Genomic DNA, 17867 nt, shown 5'->3' with positions numbered 1-17867 from the left:
CCAACTTAAAACCTTTTAGCAAATTAATTTTGCTTGAAGGAAAAAAAAGTCCTAGCTCTCAGAAGAAGTCTCCAGAGGGCAACCTTGTTCTTTATTTCTAAAATGATTCAGCCCCTGGTTATAGCAGCGTCATCTCTGTTGGCATTTCCGTTGCAGTGACTCTCAGAGTATATTAAATCTAGTCGTAATAATTTTAATCAAACTAAATAGGCACACGCACAAAAAAAAAAGAAAAAGAAAAAGAAAAAGAAAAACCACTCCAGAACATTTCTGTATTAAGGCAGTCTCAGATTTGAGTCTTGTACAATGTGAAGAAAAAAATAACTGGGAACAGGACATGAGGTGCTTTTGCAGGCACTGGGAGACTGTCTGCGGCAAACTAATTAATTGCAAGAATTCGTTAGGTGATCCTAACTATTCAAACTTTCACCTAAAGGTTATATGATAATCAATGATGCAGCTTATTGGTGTCATTTAGTGTTCAGACAGCCCTATATGCTGCATTATATCAAGTGCCATGCAATTAAATTTAAACCAGGCTAAATGACACCAAATTATCACAGTTGGCAAACCTGAGCCCTGACTTAGATAATTATTTTTAAAATTATTTTTGAGAATAACTCTGCAGCTCTCATCCAGGCATTACTAATTAGAGGGTTTGATAAGCAGGTAACATTTCTGTTTCTCATTTCCTGTGACGAAAAGTCCCTACATTTCACATAAAAATATGAAAAGAACTTTTCAGTGGTATAATCTCTTCGTTAGTATTGTTGTGAAAACAAAGAAATGGGTGTGTGGAAGCTAACCTTGGGTAAGAGCAGGTGGAGGCTGTTTGAAAGCCCTGGAAATCTCCTAACAAATTCCACCTGCACATGGGCAAGGCTGTGATCAGGACATGATTACATGGGATGTCTGTTTCTGGGGGTCCAAAATAGAAGCTGGTGATCTGATTAATCTTTTACTTAGGCTGATTTTGATCTGTTCTCCTCCTGTCGTCACTGTAAGTAATGGTGTAAACCCTTTGTAGTCTTCCAGCTGTATGTCTGATTAAGGACACAAGTGAGCCTACTCCTTTGTAAACAATGAAGTAGCAACAAGCTTTGCCTTGTGACAACTACTGATTTCTCTCCACGGTGCTGACATTGAATGTATATTTAATATTTTCTTTCAAACCTTTCCCTTCTTTTTTTTTTTTTTAAGTATTTTTTAAGAAGAAGGGGTGGTAACATGAAAGCCATTTTCTTGAGGCTTCATTTTTAAACCTGCTGGTGATGGCTTCAATTTACCTACAGTTTTTTTAGGGGCAGAGGATTCATAAGTGTCAGAAAATTGTTGGTTTTTCACAGCCATTTAGCTGACTGCAATCCTGTCCAAAAAGCAACTCCGATATCATCCTATTTTTCAGTAGTCCTCCTGCACACTCCATTTTTTTCAGAGTGGAATGTCAAAGTGAAAATGCTTTCTAAAAAGTAAATAAAAGACTTTTCTAAGTAGGTGGTGGAAAAAGAGTGAAAATAAGGAGTTGCCTGAGAATAAGCAGAAGAAGATGACCTTTAACCTGGGAGTTTATGGATTATTTTACTTTTGACAAAGAGGGCTGCACAATACTGGACCAAGCCAGGAACTGAGAGTGTTTAAGTGCGATAGCCAGAAGGATAAACAGGTTGTAATTCCTTCCCCTGGAGAAGTTTCCTGGCAGGGCCTTCAGCAGGTTTGAAAAGAGAAAGTTGCAGGCTGTAGGAGGTCTTTGGAGTTGAGCAGATGTTTTCAGGTTTTGTTTCTGGTTTGGGTTTTTGCTTTTTTTTTTCATTTCTTTTCCAAAAAAACATATAACTTTAGACTGTGGGAGCTCTTGCTCGCAAGGAAGATTCCAAGAGCAGCTCAGCTGCATTCTGTGTGCCACCTGGACAACCCTAGTTAACCATTAACTTGTGCCTCACATTCACTTCTGAGAGCTCCCAGAGTAGTTGACTAAGAATAGATAATAAATGGTACAAGTACTTCATCATGTCCCATGCTGCTGTTTCCAGGTTTGTTGTAAATTCAACCTTTTCCTCTGCTGGTCTAACAACTGGCATCTTATTTCTGTATGTGTGGGTAGTAAGTGCATCCTTACAGCCTGTGAAGGTTAAGGTAAAATGAGTCTGTGAAGGTTTGAGGAACAGAATGGGAAAATTTCCAGTTCATGCCTGCTAACTGGTTATTACTGTGCTGACAGACAATCCTCACATTGTTATTTCTCAGTCCAGACTCAGTTGACAGCCCTTGAAAACAGGTGATGCAGGTTGAAATTTCCTCGTGCCAGCTTGGGTACCTAATAGTAAAGGCTCAGGTCTGCAGTAGAGTCTTCCAGGGACATCACTGAAAGCAGAAGAAGACTTAAAATAAGCAGAAAACAAATCTGTTTCTTCACTCTCTAACAGCAGGTTAACCTAGAGAAGGATTGAAACACCTATGTAATGTAGAGAAACAAATATTTGCTTTTGTCTTTAACCTATGTCTCCTCATGTGAACAGCCTGCCTTCCCCAGGGCTTTTGGTCAGAGACCTTTCAGATAATGTATTTGTACAACATCTGAAATCACAGATTTGGGACAAGGGCATACAGCTAATGGCATGTAGTAGTGAATTTCTTCTGTAACAATAAATTGTGTGAGGGAGGGGGAAAAAAATCAACTTTTATTTTCCCCCTTTTATTTTTCTTCACTCGTTAATTTGCATCTTATCAGTGGGGAACTAGAAAGTGTTTGGGAAAGGCTGAAAGCAAATCCGTAATGAAACTGTGTGAGCGAAGTAGTTTTCCTTTTCTTCTGGCCTCAGAGAGCACCGGGGAAAGCGTGGGAGTGGCTGTGTGCTGCTGCAGATGCTGCCGTGTTGATGAGACGAGAGAGGATCCAGGCGAGGTCCATCCAGCAGTGAGTTCCTCCCCGCCGCCAGCCCGGCTCAGCACAGCACTCGTGCTGCAGCCACCCTGCCAGAACCCCCTGGGTGAGACGGGACCCTGGGCAAACACCCTCCTACATCTTTCTTCCCTGCTGCCACAAGCAATCTGTCTCTCCTCTCCCCGAACCACCCTCCACCTACGTACAAAGCCATAACTGTAAGGAACGCCCTCTTCCCTCCTCCTTTTCCTCCCCACGAGCCTGTTCTCCGTGGGTGAAAAATGCTGTCTTCCCAGAGATCTGGTCACCCCCGACTTTGGCTTTGAGACCCAAGCTGTTTGATACCTTTTAGGACTGCAGCTTGGAAAGCTCTGCTTGCAGATCTATTGTGTTAGTTTTTCAATTGCGTATAATTGCACATGTGCAGGTGGGAAGGGGCTATTTGCTTCCCACTCTCTTCGATACGCCTCCCTTCCTAAGAGGACCGCTTCCTTCCCTTTCTGCTCTCAGCCTCCCACGCATTTAGCAATGAGAAATGGTGCAGAAAACTGACCAGCTACCAACCCGCCCACCTGAGGAGGAGGAGCAGCAGCAGCAGCAGCACATTTCTCTCGCTCTCAGCTTTTTAAACACAGTTAAAAAGAGCTGTAGCGTGGGTGGAAATAGCTGTAGGGAGTGTGTGTGGGAATGGGGCTAGAGGAAAGTGCATTTTTTCTTGGTAGGACAGTTAACTTCTAGTGGACAAAAAAAAAAATACCTCAAAGATATCTCACTGCTGAGGATGTCTTTGGCTGTATAATTCGTTCTCGAGTCTCCCAGGTCTGGAAAGGATGAAGCAGGGAATGAAGCAAGTGATGGCAGGGAAGCTTGCCTTCCAGACTTCAGGAGTCTGTTAGGAAATGATATCTGTATTGCATCTCGTTGTGTCATCACGTCTGCTGTTCTGCTCTCAATGTGTGTGCTTGATTCTGTGAGAGTCAGAGCTGCCTGTATGTAGGAAGAGAAAAAGGCATGTGGTATTCACACCATGTGGGTCTGTATTTCAAAATACTGTCCCTGTTGGACCTCTTGAAATAGCACTGTCCCAGAGTATCAGTTAATTCAAGATTTCCTCAGTGTGCTTCTATACAAAATTAAAATCAAGCTTATTTGTGTTAACTGGTTGTTATTTGAGGTGCTTTGCTTGTATTACATGAAAACAGCAGTGGAATTAGTAAGGAACTATACACTGGTATAGAGTGCAAAGTGGTAGGGCTGTTTCTTAAGGAATCTCTTTGACAGACTCCAAGAACCAAGGGTCCTCAACAGCTGTGAGTTTCTGACTTGATTTGACTTGGCTATCTGAAATACAGATTTTACAATATATAATTCTCCTCAGCATTGTCCTCACACAAGTAAGCTGCACACATTCTTCTCAAGCCAAAACTCTACCCATGCATTGGTTTTGACTAGATTAATCACCAGCACCAGAACTTCCATATATGTTACTGATGCAGACTCTTATATCAGGATGTGGTCTTTAATGATTCATAGTAACAGTAACAGCCAATAATGAATTTGACTCTGAAAGTACTGGAGATATATGCCCTGCACAATATTTTTTTGAGGTGATTTTCTCCTAGTGAGTAGAAGCCTCAAGCCTGGCAACTGGGCTCACTGACTTCAGTGCCTTCCTCCACAGCCTATCTTCTGTAGCTCTGAAAATTTTACCTTAGCATTGGAAAGCAAATATAGGCATAACTTTTAGGCTCAGAAACAAAGGAAATTATGAATAAGCCTAATTAACACATTTCTATGTGACACAACAGATCAGCTGATGGACTTGTGCTAGCAAGAGGTAGAGCCCTATCAATGGAGATGTAACCTTAATGGAAATAATTATCCTGGTGTTTTAAAAGTCTTATTTATGACTGGTGAATAATATTTTAAATATATCCTTCTAACCTTCCACTGAATCTTATGTAGCTCAAAATTATAATCTTCTGGAATTACATAACCAGCCTGAGGAGGAATAATATTCCAAATATTAAGTTCATGTCAATTGACTCATTTACTTTAAAATGTTGCAGCAATTCCTTTGTCAGTAGCATTTTGAAGCACTGTTGGCTTGCTTGTAATTCTACCTCATATTTAGCATTGGTTCAGTTAACTTTGGAGGTAGTACTTTTCATACCTTTTAGATCAATGAATGTATATCATGTTTTAAATGCAGATTATATGCTTATGTTGCCAACTACCATTAGCCTGAAATTTTTCTTGTATGATCTATCTGTTGTGGTAGAATAATATTAACGAGAAGCAGTTAAAAAAAAAGTGGGGGGAGGGAAATCACCCCTTTTAATGATTCATTTAGAATAATTATAAATCTATCTTAGGAGCTCAGTCCTGTATGTAAGATTCCTCTTGGCCTCCCTGTCACACACTTTGGACTTGAACCATCTGCTTCCTTCTCAGGGGTCATAGTGAATGACTAGTTACTTATTTTGTCTCCATCAGAATCATAGTGAATTAAGCACAAAAACATTTGATGCAAATTAGTAGCTTTCTGTCAGACCAGGGAATTGAGCACCTCAGACATTTATTTCAAGGATTTGTTACTCTAAGTTAAAGCAAGGCTCTTCAGCACTGCAGTTTGGCTGACAGTGTGACAGTCAGTATCTTATTAAATAGATGTAGTGTATTCAAACCTTTCTACTCTGGCACCTCACACAATTATTATTTTCACTTGAAAATATCTACATTTTTGTTTTAAAGTCAATATTATGAATATTTTTCAAAATTTCTTTCTGTTTTATTTCATCCTGGAGTACAGTGAAAACTGTGAAATAATGACTTGAACATGGCCTAGGGAAAGATAACTCACTTATTGCCACAAATGATGCAAAGGACAGCAGAGCAGAGTGGAAAAATTTAATAATGAGGGAAAAAATAGGTCAGTAGAATAAACAGAGGCCTTTAAGCTATTAAATAAGTATCTATCACTCACTGCTGCAGATATATTCTGTTCAAAGTATAAATTATTAGTATCCAATATGGGGTAATCATGAGTTTCAATACAACTCAATTTATCAGCTCTGTGGACAATGATTAACCTGGCAGAAGGATGTGTAGCAAGTCAGGAGAACTGTTTGTTTTAGGGTTTTGTTTTGTTTTGTTTTTCTTTCAAGAAAGAAATATGGTCACCCTGGATCATAAATAAACTTGCAATGGCAGTGACAGGGACAGAGTACTTGGTTTCTTGAGTGCTTATTGAGTGGATATGCTTCCCTAGGGATGCAGTGCTCAGTGAAGAAAGGCAGTGGCAGCTGTGGCAGGGCACAGCATAGATTTAAATTGTTCCAAAGCAAATACATGATTGCTGGTGTCATTAGCTCCTCTCGGTAATCTCAGTCTTGCATCTGCACCATGGATTTCATGGTGCCACTGGTTCTACTGTCCAGACCCAGACAATCCATCACTCTCTGTGTCTCTGCAATAGCAGGCTGGAGCAGAGGATCATGCTGCTAACAGCTCTGCATGGGAACAGACATCATTCTTTCAAAAACAACATGGAACTCAAGGTGATTGAGTCATACTTTGACACACCTCTGTCTGCCAAGAAAAATGAAGGCACTTCCTCATATAGCTGTTGCTAAGAGCATGTCTTCAGGCTCTAGGAGTGAGAAGGTGCTTTATTGTACAGTTAACTGCAGGAGTTAACAGCAGGGTTTCAATCTGGGACCAGCATGTAATTAAAGGCTGTGCTTCTGCCTAGGAGAAGTTGCACCATGTAGAATTACTCTGAGACACTATTCTGTAAGTGTAAGACCTTTGAGAAGTGATTATATTAGCATTTGTAGCCTAAAACATAAAGAGGAGGAAGTTCTGGCCAGCACTAAGACAAAACATCTTTTGTTTGTTTTATGCTAAATTTAAATAATTTCATAAGAAAGCAGAGACTTTATATTAAAAAAAAAAAAAAGAGAGAAATCCTCTTTTAATTTGAAATGTTAATGGAATTTTTTTCCCTGTGGCTGAGCAGAAGAATCATGAAGTACATTTGAACTGTGCATTTCCTTTCCTGTGTCACCACTAGTTTTGTGAGCCTTTTGGAATATTCACCATTGACCAGTTACCTTCCTAGTAAGAGACAATTGAATTTTGCAGGTGCAGCTCTCTGTCACTTCAATTACAACAGCAACATACAATTTTCAGCATATTTTAAATAGTCTGAAGAAGCAGGCAATGAGAAATTACTTTGTTGCTCTTTCACTCTTCTATTCTAGTTCTCACTTCTGCGAAGTAAAGAAAGTAATCTGTTTCATTGTAATATCAACATTAACCTTTTAGTTGACACAGTAGGACACCATACACTGGTGATAACAAATAGCATCTTGTCATTGCTCCTATTAGTGAGCTAAAACATAAATATAGTTTATGTCTGCAGTGCATGTATCCGTAAAAAGCCACATAGCACAATGACCCAGGATTATGGGATCCAGAGGAAGAAGGTTCAGATGCTTTGAATTTCTGTGTTGCTTTGCAAATCAACACAGGAAATATATTTTTCAGTTACATCTTAAAGAAAACTGTTCTGTAAACTGCTATAAACTGATATTTTAAAGGGTCTATGTTACAAGGGATGTATGCTTTTTCTTTCCAAGCAAATAATTTGATCATGGCTTCACATGAGCCTATAACTCTGTCAGCTGTTACCCAGTTCTGCAGAAGGCAATGAGCTTGTTTTTTTAGCACAGGACAAACAAATCCTCCATGTACTAAAATGTGCTCACTCAGCCATACTTCTCTCCACAGGAGTCTCTCAATTTATCTTTTCTTCTGAGGAAATTTCCCACCTAAGAATTTCCCACCTTCTTTACCTTTTAAGTAAAGAAAAAAAAGCTTAGCATTTATATTTACAGAAGTAAAAAGCCCCACACTCCATCATGTTCTCCAGTATGCCATTTCAGGTGATTGTATGGTATTGCAATCATCTGTCTGTTTCCCAGGAACTCATTTGCTTGTGTTAGTTATTCACAGTAATCAGTCATAGTGCTTGTAGGTACCATAATTACTCACCACAGAATGACTGCAACAACGGGTTGTGACTTTGTCACTGCAGAATAACAACCAGAGCAGTTCTCTCCAGAATATGTGTCATCATTCTGGGAGGTGAAGGAAAACATTCTCCCTTCAAGACGTGACTTCAGCACCCAGAAGCTTGACTGCAGTGACCCCCACTGTGTAACCTTCACTCTTCCAAGAGGAGGAAACTCTTTGCAGATCTGTTAGAATCCTTCACACCTATCTAATATGTAGAATGTGAGTACTGTCTACTTATCTCAGAAAAAACTATAGTTCAGATGTGTTTCTAAAGAGCTTTAGCTCAGGAAATAGCTACATTGAAACTGTATTGTTCCATTTCTGTCTCCCTTTCCCCGAATAGGCCTGGGTTAATTAGTAACCAACCTTCCCATATCCATTTCCTCCTCTTGCACCTTTTCTGTATGAACTATGTGTATTTTTTCAGCCACTGTTGTGGCAGGATCACCCCCACCCTGCTCAAGTCCAGAGGTTTACCAGTTTTGTTTAGCTTATAAGCTTAAAGATGAGTAAGATAAGTTTTGTAAACTAATTACTGCATTCTGTTTTAGTGATACTATTTTAGTTTAAAATTTGGTGCTGTTGGACCAAAATTTAATATATATTGCAGTTTGAAGTATTTGAAATTCTTTTCCAGTATTGCTGTTTGGAATGCTAGTTTATGCTTAAGTTACTAAATCAGGTCGTGAAACATACAAGGTAGACAGACAGCCTATGTGTCATGTACATTTGTGTCTATCCACATTTTCATTTTTGCCAATAAAAATTATAAATAACACAGTTTACTGAAGAGTTTTCAAGATTAGAAGTCTTACTTGTGAGAGTGCTGTCTGAAGGGGTTTTAGGCATCAGGAGTGTTGATTCACAATTGTACACCATAATGTTTAGTTTAATTGTTTAACTTTTTTATTCCACTTCAACCTGAACAACAACCCCCCCCTACAGTTCAGAGCTGATGGCATTTGCACTCTCTGTAGTTATGTTTTTCAGCACACAGACTACAAAGAAAGAAACTGAGACCTTAGGCTTTCCTTAACATTCCCTGCTGTTCCTGCTATCAGTGGCCAAGGCTATGGAAGACACGAGGAACATTTGACTACTACTTTTACTTAGACACAGCTGATGAGAAGGAGGGGCCAGCTGCTGATTGATAGCTTGCTCTGGCTTCTCCTTCTGTCACTCAGATAGGAAATGCTGCTACTTTACATAAATAAGAATGGCTCTGCCATTCTGGAATAGGAAAAATTCTTCCCCAACTCAGTACATCTGCAAATAATTTTTAAGGCAAAGTACAAGGATTAGTGATATTTACTATATGGTGGCCCAGGGAACTGCAGGGCTTATGAAACCACCTGTGGCCCAAAGGAGACCTGCAAAACCTTGAAACATTTCATTTATAAGAAAGTAAGATATTTTGAAAAACTGAAGGGGAAGTAAATTGTGATACAAAATTTTGGAGAACTATTATTTTATTGTTATTCTAGTACCTTTTAGTTGTTCCCCAGAAAATTACAGGTCTTGGAAACAAAAAATCCAGTAACCTGGGGAGTTCTCTTCTGTGCATGTTCCTTTGCTGGCACTTGACAAACCTTTAGCATCCACAGTATCTTGGCAAGTTTTAGACAAGTCTCCTACAGGTCTCCTGTAGCTTCATTTGATGTTTCATTTTCCATGTGTGAGAAGAAAGAGTAAATGAATTTGCCTTCTCCAATTCAGGACTTTCTACATCTGCTATATCCCTGCTAATCATCCTATTTATCTGACTGGTGAATACTAGACTACTCAGCTTTTCCAGGCAGAGAAGTCAGTCCAAACTTGTGAGCATCGTTCCTGGAACCTTTCTAACACTAACATATTCTTTTTGAATGAGGAGAACATCCTGATTTTTTTTTCCCTGTAAATCTTACAAAATCCATGTCTGAATTTCTCTACGTGTGAAGAAAATGAAACCATGTATTATGCTAAAATAGAATTATCCCTTACTTTGGGATTGGATTTGCACATATAATGATTTTTTTTCCTCCCTCATAGGTGCTTTGACAGTCTTGAACCTTCTGGTAACAAAGAGTTAACAGCATGCTGTAGCAATACAAGAAGTCCTCAGGGAGTTAGGTTGTAAATCTGAAAAGCAGATAAAATCGTCTAACTCTGCAGGCAACAAGCCTTTACTCAACTATTTATAGAGCTATTTATAGAGGAAGAGAATGGAAAGAAGAAAAGGAATTAGTAAATGACTTTAAAAAGCACAGGTACTTAGAATTCATAGTTGATGTGCTGATTTAGGAAGTCAGGAGATATGACAGAAAAAGGCTAAGGAATGTTAATAATGTTCCATAGACAAAGACTATTTTTTTTTCTACTTTTGTCACCTTCCTGTGTTTTGGATTTTTTTTTTCTTTTCCCACCCAGCCATTTCAAAGGCATATTCTTGCAGTGACGCATCAGTTTTCTGTCTGCTTGAGGTTTAGAAATAGCTGAGCTGTTATAAATAGATTGCAATCTGCAAGAGACTAAGACAATGGAAAAGTGTAAAAGCTTCACTGAAAAATTTAGATGGTGGATTGAGATTCCAGCTGTCTCCTAGAGTAGAAGTGCTCTGTTTGAAATGCTTTATTAGCCACTGCAGAGGAACCTGTGCTCTTTGTGCAGCAGGGAGGAACAGCCAGGTGGAATCAGGTGGCACTTTTGGTCACGGTGCCAAGTAGAGAGCGACATCCAGCCTGGTCCCTGCAAGCTCTCAGCTCGATGACGTGAGAAGGAGGCACTTTGCTGTTCCTCACTGCAAAGCTAAAACACCAGAGGCAGTTACTCTTTTATAAACTGTAGAGACACTAAATCAGAATGTATAACTTCTACACCACAGTTTTTCTGGCAGTACTTGTGTACTCTGAATTAACTGATAGCATTCATCAAGTTTGCTCCCTTTTTCCACTTTGCTTCAAACCACCTTTAGTGAGGTGCCATAGCATATGGTTGAAAGCTTGACCCTGTTTTATAAGGCAGTGAAAAAATCAGAACTGGGAAGCAGTTCAATATCCTTTTGTTTTTTGTTTGAGAAATTCGTTTGTAAGGTCATGTAGATCCTGCCGCCATATACAAATAGCTGAGGTCCATTTTCTTATACTTGACTATATAATTCTGTTAGAAAAACAGAGAAAGATGCTTTGTTAACTGTGGGTAAAATAAGACATTAAACGGAAGGAATAAACTTTCTCAAAGATATGTTTCAGCCTAAAAGAGGAGCTGCTTCCTGAAACCAGGCTATATCACTGTAGCTACATCATGGCAACTAGTTTAAATAAGCTATTCCTTCTCAATCCTTGCCAAACACAAACCACCAGGGTAGGATCTGGTCTTTGTCTGAAGTCTGTCCCTAGCTGTTGTAGTAGAACTTTAGGCCAGTACACACTGCAGAATCAGGTCCTTCAAACCTAAATTAGCATTCTGTTGAAAACTAAACATATGTCGTTTTTTTTTTTTTTAAATGTCAATAATTTTGTTTCCAGGTTAGGAACAGAAACATTGCTGTGGAAGAATTTATTAATGAGCTCAGTAAGTATGTAACTATTAATATCTTCTGAGATTTTGTTTGTCTTATTTTTATCTTCAGTTCCAGACTCTGAAATAAACAGATGTTCTGAAGCTTTCCACCGAGGATACTACAATATGTTGTCTTAAATACATTGTGATAACTGGGATATTGTAGGAAACAAGTAAATAGCTGTGTACAGTATTTATGGAAAAATTTGTACCTTTACTTTGCCTCACTTATAGCTCTAAAACGAAAACATCTGAAATATTTCTTGGATGTTATTAAAGGTTTTTCTTTGCAACCAGAAAAGAGAGTACAAAAATTGAAAAAAATGTAACTTTGTCCTCTAATATTATCAGAGAGCATTAAATCTGCTATTATTATTCCATGGCATGACTGGCACTATAATTTACCTGTCCTAAGTGCATTTTCAATAGCTGAGTCCTTCAATCTGTCAAAAACGTTTCTATTTATTTCACAATCACTTTTGATCAGAGATACTCCTTTGGGTCCCAGTGTAACTGAAGTCTGTAGCAATCCTCTTACTGAGACTTAAGTACTCAGGTCCTTTGTTCTTTACCTTGAGGACACCATGAGAGTTTGAGAGGGCATCAATTGCTCATTGTTTTCACACTTTGAGGGGAGGGACCCATTTGAAATTCATCTAGAAACTGAATTCAACTACTAATATTGCTTGGATGTTCTCCTGTTAACCAAGAAATTAAGAGATCAACCCATCAGTTATGTTGGAGGTGCTGAGAGAAAATATAGAATAAAAAAGATCAGTATGCTTTCTGGGAAAAAAGGCTAGATGGTTTAGCTAATTGTGACTCCCTTCTGTATTAAAAGTGACATTTACTGCTTTTATTTATACTGAGGCAAATTCAGCTCTAGAGAGATTCAGATGTGAGTCCTTTGAAATCAGCAGCTACCCTTGGTCTGAATTTGGTGAAATGTGTTCCTCAGTACAAAAGATTACTTCACTGCTTGTGTCACTTAAATTTACTAAACAAAAATGCCTTATTCTTGGTTCAGGTTTATAAAGCTATATTGTAGAAAATAGGAATTTAAGCAGAGAGATAAGACTACATGACTACACTTGCCTCTGATTAAAACAAACAAAAACCAGTTCAAATGAAAAGTGCTCTGAGTTATCACCAACTTTTTAAAGCCATATAAATTGTGAGAACTAGTTGTTTTATTAAAAAAGAAGAATATGTAGTGCTGTATAAAATCAAAAGTAATTTTCTTGAATAGTCTTTCCATATGTAGAATATGCAACCTCAATTTAAATTTCTTTTGGTCAGCGAATATTTTGCCATGCAATGGTATGGTATTTCCTTTAAAATTTATTGTCAGAAATAAAATGTTTTTAAGAGCTGAGAACTCAAATTCCCATTGACTTCAAGTCGTTGACTAATAATTAGGCAAGCAGGGATATCTGACCCTATATGCATTTATTTTGTGGATGTAAAGATGTAAAGATGTGGGTGTAAAGAATTTCTTGCTGCAATGCTGGTGTTTGTTCAACCTCTTGCTCTCAGCGGGGATAGAAGGAAGTTCCTGGGGATCAGAGAAGTGGTCAGTTTGCCATCAAACATGAGGCTCAGGAGGTGCTTGGTACACTCAGAATGCAGCATAAAAAACATACATTTGTTTTACTAAAGTCATGTAGAGGTAAGGACTCATTGTGCAAGGACTTAGTGGGCAGAGGAGGTAGGAGGATGTGCCACACTTTTAACTGCTTTGCCTGCCCTACTCATTTTGCATTTTAATTTTAACATTTCTGGTGTTTATTTAGAATAAGATGTACGAGCATGTGGGAGCTATCCTTTTAAGTTTTAAAAGCTGGATTTTTTTTCTGGGCACCCCCTACTGGGGACCCCAGAGGGTCTAAGTAGATCCATCTCTAAGCTCTGGCCAGTTAAGCTTCCTTCCCTCTGTGAAGACAGGCCAATACAGAATTCATTGCAGGTTCAGTGGATAAATGGTATAAGTTGTCTCTAGCTCCTGCCTGGACTACAGGGTCAGCAGGGCTTTGCACACTTCCCAGTCTGGAGGGTCATGACAGGATCAAGGACATCATATTTTTGCACCTATTCATCATGCTGTCAATGTTATCAGCAGCCCAACTTAAACATTTATCTTGTGGACAGCAAAACCAATGAAGTTGTATTTCCTACAGGTGTGTGTATTTGTATTTTTACAAATGCAAATTCCTTGCACTCCCCTGTGTCACCATTTTAAATGTCTCACCTGTTTCCTCTCATTTTTCTCAAGTTCTCTCCTCTATTCCCTTACCTGCCCCAAGTTCTTCACTGCTGCTCGGGCACAGTGTCATTCCCTGGACAAAAGGGCACTGGACACTGTGGAGTTCCTACCCTGGAATTTCCTCTCATGGAGGGCACTGTCTTGCCTTTCTTTTCTGCTCTGTGTTGTAGGAGCACACTATGTCATAGGAACTTAATATTTGTGCCCACCAAATTTAATATCTGCCAGTGGGTTCAAAGGTCTTGAGGTGAGGAAAGGTTCATTACTGTATAAGCAGACACCATGCAAAGACAAATCTGAATTCAAGGGAAAAAAAAAAAAAAAAAAAGGCCTATCTAGTAGGAAAAAGTTGGTGTATACATACACAGTAAAGATAGTCACGGTAGCACAGTTTCTGTCTTTGGTGTTGTACATTGCTCTCCCTTTGCTAATGAATGTAATGCTTCTAAAAGTGTTTGATTAAAATTCAGAGGAAGAGAATACTGTTTCCCTGCCAAACCGGACAGACCACTGCTCTGGTTGTCTTGCTGGCAGTGAATAATTTGTCCTTGGTTACCATTAACAATGTTGCAGCTGTGCCTGATTTGCTGATTCACTTGGTGACTGTTTCTCAGCTCCTCTGTTGGGATTTTTCTCTAATTTGTAATGTAACTGCTTTTAGTCTTTGAAGAAGTAAGGAAAAGTCACACTGTTCCTCATATTAACTTAGTCTTCCCAGATTTGCCCTGGGATATGTACAAACTGTTGTATTATAAAGAACTTCCACAAGAGGAATAAATGAATGTCATAGCTGCCTTAATGGAATGCCTCTACTAGCAAAGGATTGACTCTAAAAAGTAGTTTTCATGTTATGCAAATTATATTAAAGGTCTCATGGAAAGAAAAGCTTTTCTGTCGACTTCACTGTATTCTGGAGCAAGTCCTAGCAGCATAAATCTCACCTTAAATTTATCTTTCTAATCTGACGGATGTAAATGATTGTTTGGTGTTTTTTGTTTTTTGGGGTTTTTTTGGCTCAGAGTTAAAAGCTGTCAAAGGACAGTAGAATATTTTATATCAACCAGAAATTCCTGATTTCAAAGTACAGTCCCAGCTTATTAAAGAAACCAGTAAGTTTTTCTAAACATGAGAATTTAACTTCCTAGAAACCATATTTACTTTATTTCCCCTCTAATCTAAGGAACAAATCATGGACTCAGCTGACACCACCTTGTCCTTTTCAAGCAAAGTCTGCTATTAATCTACATAGTCTACTGGTTATCTATGTGCAGTCCTAGCAGATATTTGTAATTAATTTTATTTTACTTTTAAAAGATAACTATTTTGCTTAAATTTTTCAGTTTATTTGGTGCTTTCTTTTAGACCTTAAATTTGGTTCTTTTGTTTTTAAGCCATTAAACATTTGTAACTATTTTTGGCAAGCATTCTCACCATGAGATATGGTCAAGTTGTATGGGGAACACAAATCAAAATATTTATAAAATAACATATGTATTGAAACAAAATCCCACAGAAATACAAAGGCATGGAGAAGTTAACCCAGGTGTGTGTTTATAGTACAGAAGTTTTTATATGGCATGTTTATGTATGATTTATATTCATTTTAGAATGTATGACTTTTGAATTTTAGAATATCCAGTGGTCATGTACATATTTATTAGTGTCACTGTCTTAGCTAAAAGGAAAAGACTGTTTTTTGGTATATCACATTTATATATCCCCTTTTACTGTCATTCAGAGCTTGAGGTTTTTGAAAAAGAGATATTTAGATAATTTGAATGTATTTTACACCTTACTCAGCTTTTTCTTTTGTTTCATACTAGGAACTATTTGAAAAAAAAACCCTTTATACTTCAAGTAATTTAAAACATTTCCTTTTCTCTGAAGCTTTGACTAGAAATATTTGTGATAGATACATTAGAACAGTTTGTGAACAGTGCAGCAGTTTGTCCATTTTTTCTAATCCTCATTTTCCTAGCTGAAAAAACTCTGAGCAAGTGTAATAATTTGTAACAGGCTGCAATCCAGCTGTTTACACACAGCCTGGCTGAAATAAATAACCATGCTGAGCCCCTGCTATGTTCAGTTCTGCCCAGGCTAGAGCAGCTTGTCAGGCTGGAATAATGCTGTTCTGTGCTCAGGCTTTTCACAATACTCACCTCACTACACTCAACTGGGGATGGATTGGGGTTTTAAACGCAGTAAGAAACGGTTTTTTATATGTATGTATAAAAACATTGTACATTGCTCTTTATTGGTCATATTCTATTCTCTGGTCCTCAGATGTAACTTCTTGTTCACATACCAGGTTATGCAGCAGCCTACAAAGAAATGTTATGTATTTGGTCTTGATTCCTCTATTCAAAGAGCATTTAAATATTTAATTTTTAAAAAAAATTATTTAGGAAATTAACCTGGCACTTCTGAGACCAAGTAGAAGGAAGGGGGATTATGACAATGCAAGTATCTAAAAACACAGCTCCAAGCAAGGCTGAAGAAGATGGTCACATTCCTAGTGTGATGGGCAACACTGAAGTTATCAGAGATTAGAGAAAAACTGCTTTTAAGACTTCAGTAAATGTAGTCTGTGACTAGAAAGATCTGTTTTTCCTTTTCAGTTGACAAACAGTGACTGCAAATTAGTTGAATTACATGCTCTCCCTAAAAGCTTTTGTAGTAATTTGCCAGAATAGTCTCCATCAAGATGAAATAATTTTGTTTGGAGCTTAGATCTTGTTTATTACAGTGCCATTTTGTAGTAAAAGCCCCACTACATGAGCTGATAATTGTCTGTCTCTGAATTCTGCAAGATTACAGGAGGCCTGCACTCCTGGTCTCAGACGTGGTTTCTCTTTATGGTTAATTAGCCGTGGGGGAGATTTGCAGAGATGACGAACTCTAAAAATCCTTCCAGAGACAGATGATAAACAAGCCTTCTCCTGCCCCAGGTCATCTCCACTAAGAAATTCAGCTTTTGTCTCCTGCGTCCTTCAGGAGAAGCCTTTACTGTAGAGGTAGGCAGGATGTTAATGGGATGCTGTCCACAGTGGCAGGTGAATCTATCTACAGAGATCGTGCCCCACTGATGTGTCGCCGTGGCAGGGGAACAACCTGGAGAGAGAGCATTGCCTTCCATGCCAGCTGGAGTCCCTTGGACTTTGGTGAGAACTAACATTAAATGAGTCAAATGCCTGTCGTGCCTCTGTTTCTGTTCATCTGCCTCAATCACGCGAACTTGTAGTTTTCTCTCAATTTCTTCTCTTGGGCAAAATAATGCAAATTATGTTTTATTCTTTGAAAAAAGGGGGATCCTCCCTCAGAAAAGGGAAGTACAAAATAAGATGCAAGTAGTGATGTTCTTGTTCGGTGGTATCTCAGTTAACGATGTCTGCAATCAGGTCACTGTCCTGGACAGAAGCTGCCGTGCTGTGCCACTGGGAGAGATGGCCAGGGGAGCTTGTTCGTTTTATTGACCTGCTTGGAGCAGAGCCCGATAGGAACTCTTGTGTAAAGAACACCATCATTTGAGCTTAATCCTCAAACAGCTTCAGGGCCTCCTGTTCGGTTCAGGGCTGATAAACACCCCGAACCTCTGGCTGGCCTTTCACTTCGTGACTATTCCCCTTCTTTAGTTTAACATCACTGACCTTTTGGGATTGCAGCACGACTCGGCTGTTGCTCAGGAGTTACCCTCCCTCCCTCCCTCCCTTCCTTTTTCTGCCTCAGGAATTAAATGTGGGGGGAAGTTTGTGTTGCTGTTGTTTTAAACATTTAAGTAATTTTATTTGTGTGCAAGTCTAGAAACAGTACTGCGTAATGCCAGTAATGCCAGTGGCTGTGAAAGGCACTACGGTACTTAATTCTTCATGCTGTACTACGCGTTTGGAACTCGCGAGGAGCAGGAAGCGCGGTGCAGGTCACTCGGCTCTTGGGGCCCAGGAATGTTTTTAAACCCAAGGCGCTGCCGCGGCCCGGGCACAGCCCGCGAGGGCCGGGCCGCGGCCCGCGGAGGCGTTGCCGGCTGCGGCGGCCCCCCCGCGGCGGGGCGGGGGGCGGCTCCGTCCCTCCCCGCAGCGCCCCTGCGCGGCGGCGGCGGCGCGG

The 17867-nt window shown here is 39.2% G+C and overlaps 1 long non-coding RNA gene across 1 annotated transcript; it reads left to right on the top strand.

The window, feature by feature from the left end:
* Nucleotides 1-2922: 2922 nt before the first annotated feature.
* LOC116183850 (uncharacterized) lies at nucleotides 2923-16958 on the top strand. The gene is made up of 3 exons (XR_004148542.2): nucleotides 2923-2987; nucleotides 11470-11515; nucleotides 16836-16958. It is a non-coding gene; the product is annotated as an uncharacterized LOC116183850 (long non-coding RNA).
* The last annotated feature ends 909 nt before the right edge of the window (nucleotides 16959-17867 follow it).

This window comes from Lonchura striata, chromosome 8 (genome assembly GCF_046129695.1).
Source record: "Lonchura striata isolate bLonStr1 chromosome 8, bLonStr1.mat, whole genome shotgun sequence".
NCBI lineage: Eukaryota > Metazoa > Chordata > Aves > Passeriformes > Estrildidae > Lonchura > Lonchura striata.
Note: the sequence above shows the minus strand (reverse complement) of the source record. Positions and strands in the feature narration are given on the sequence as shown.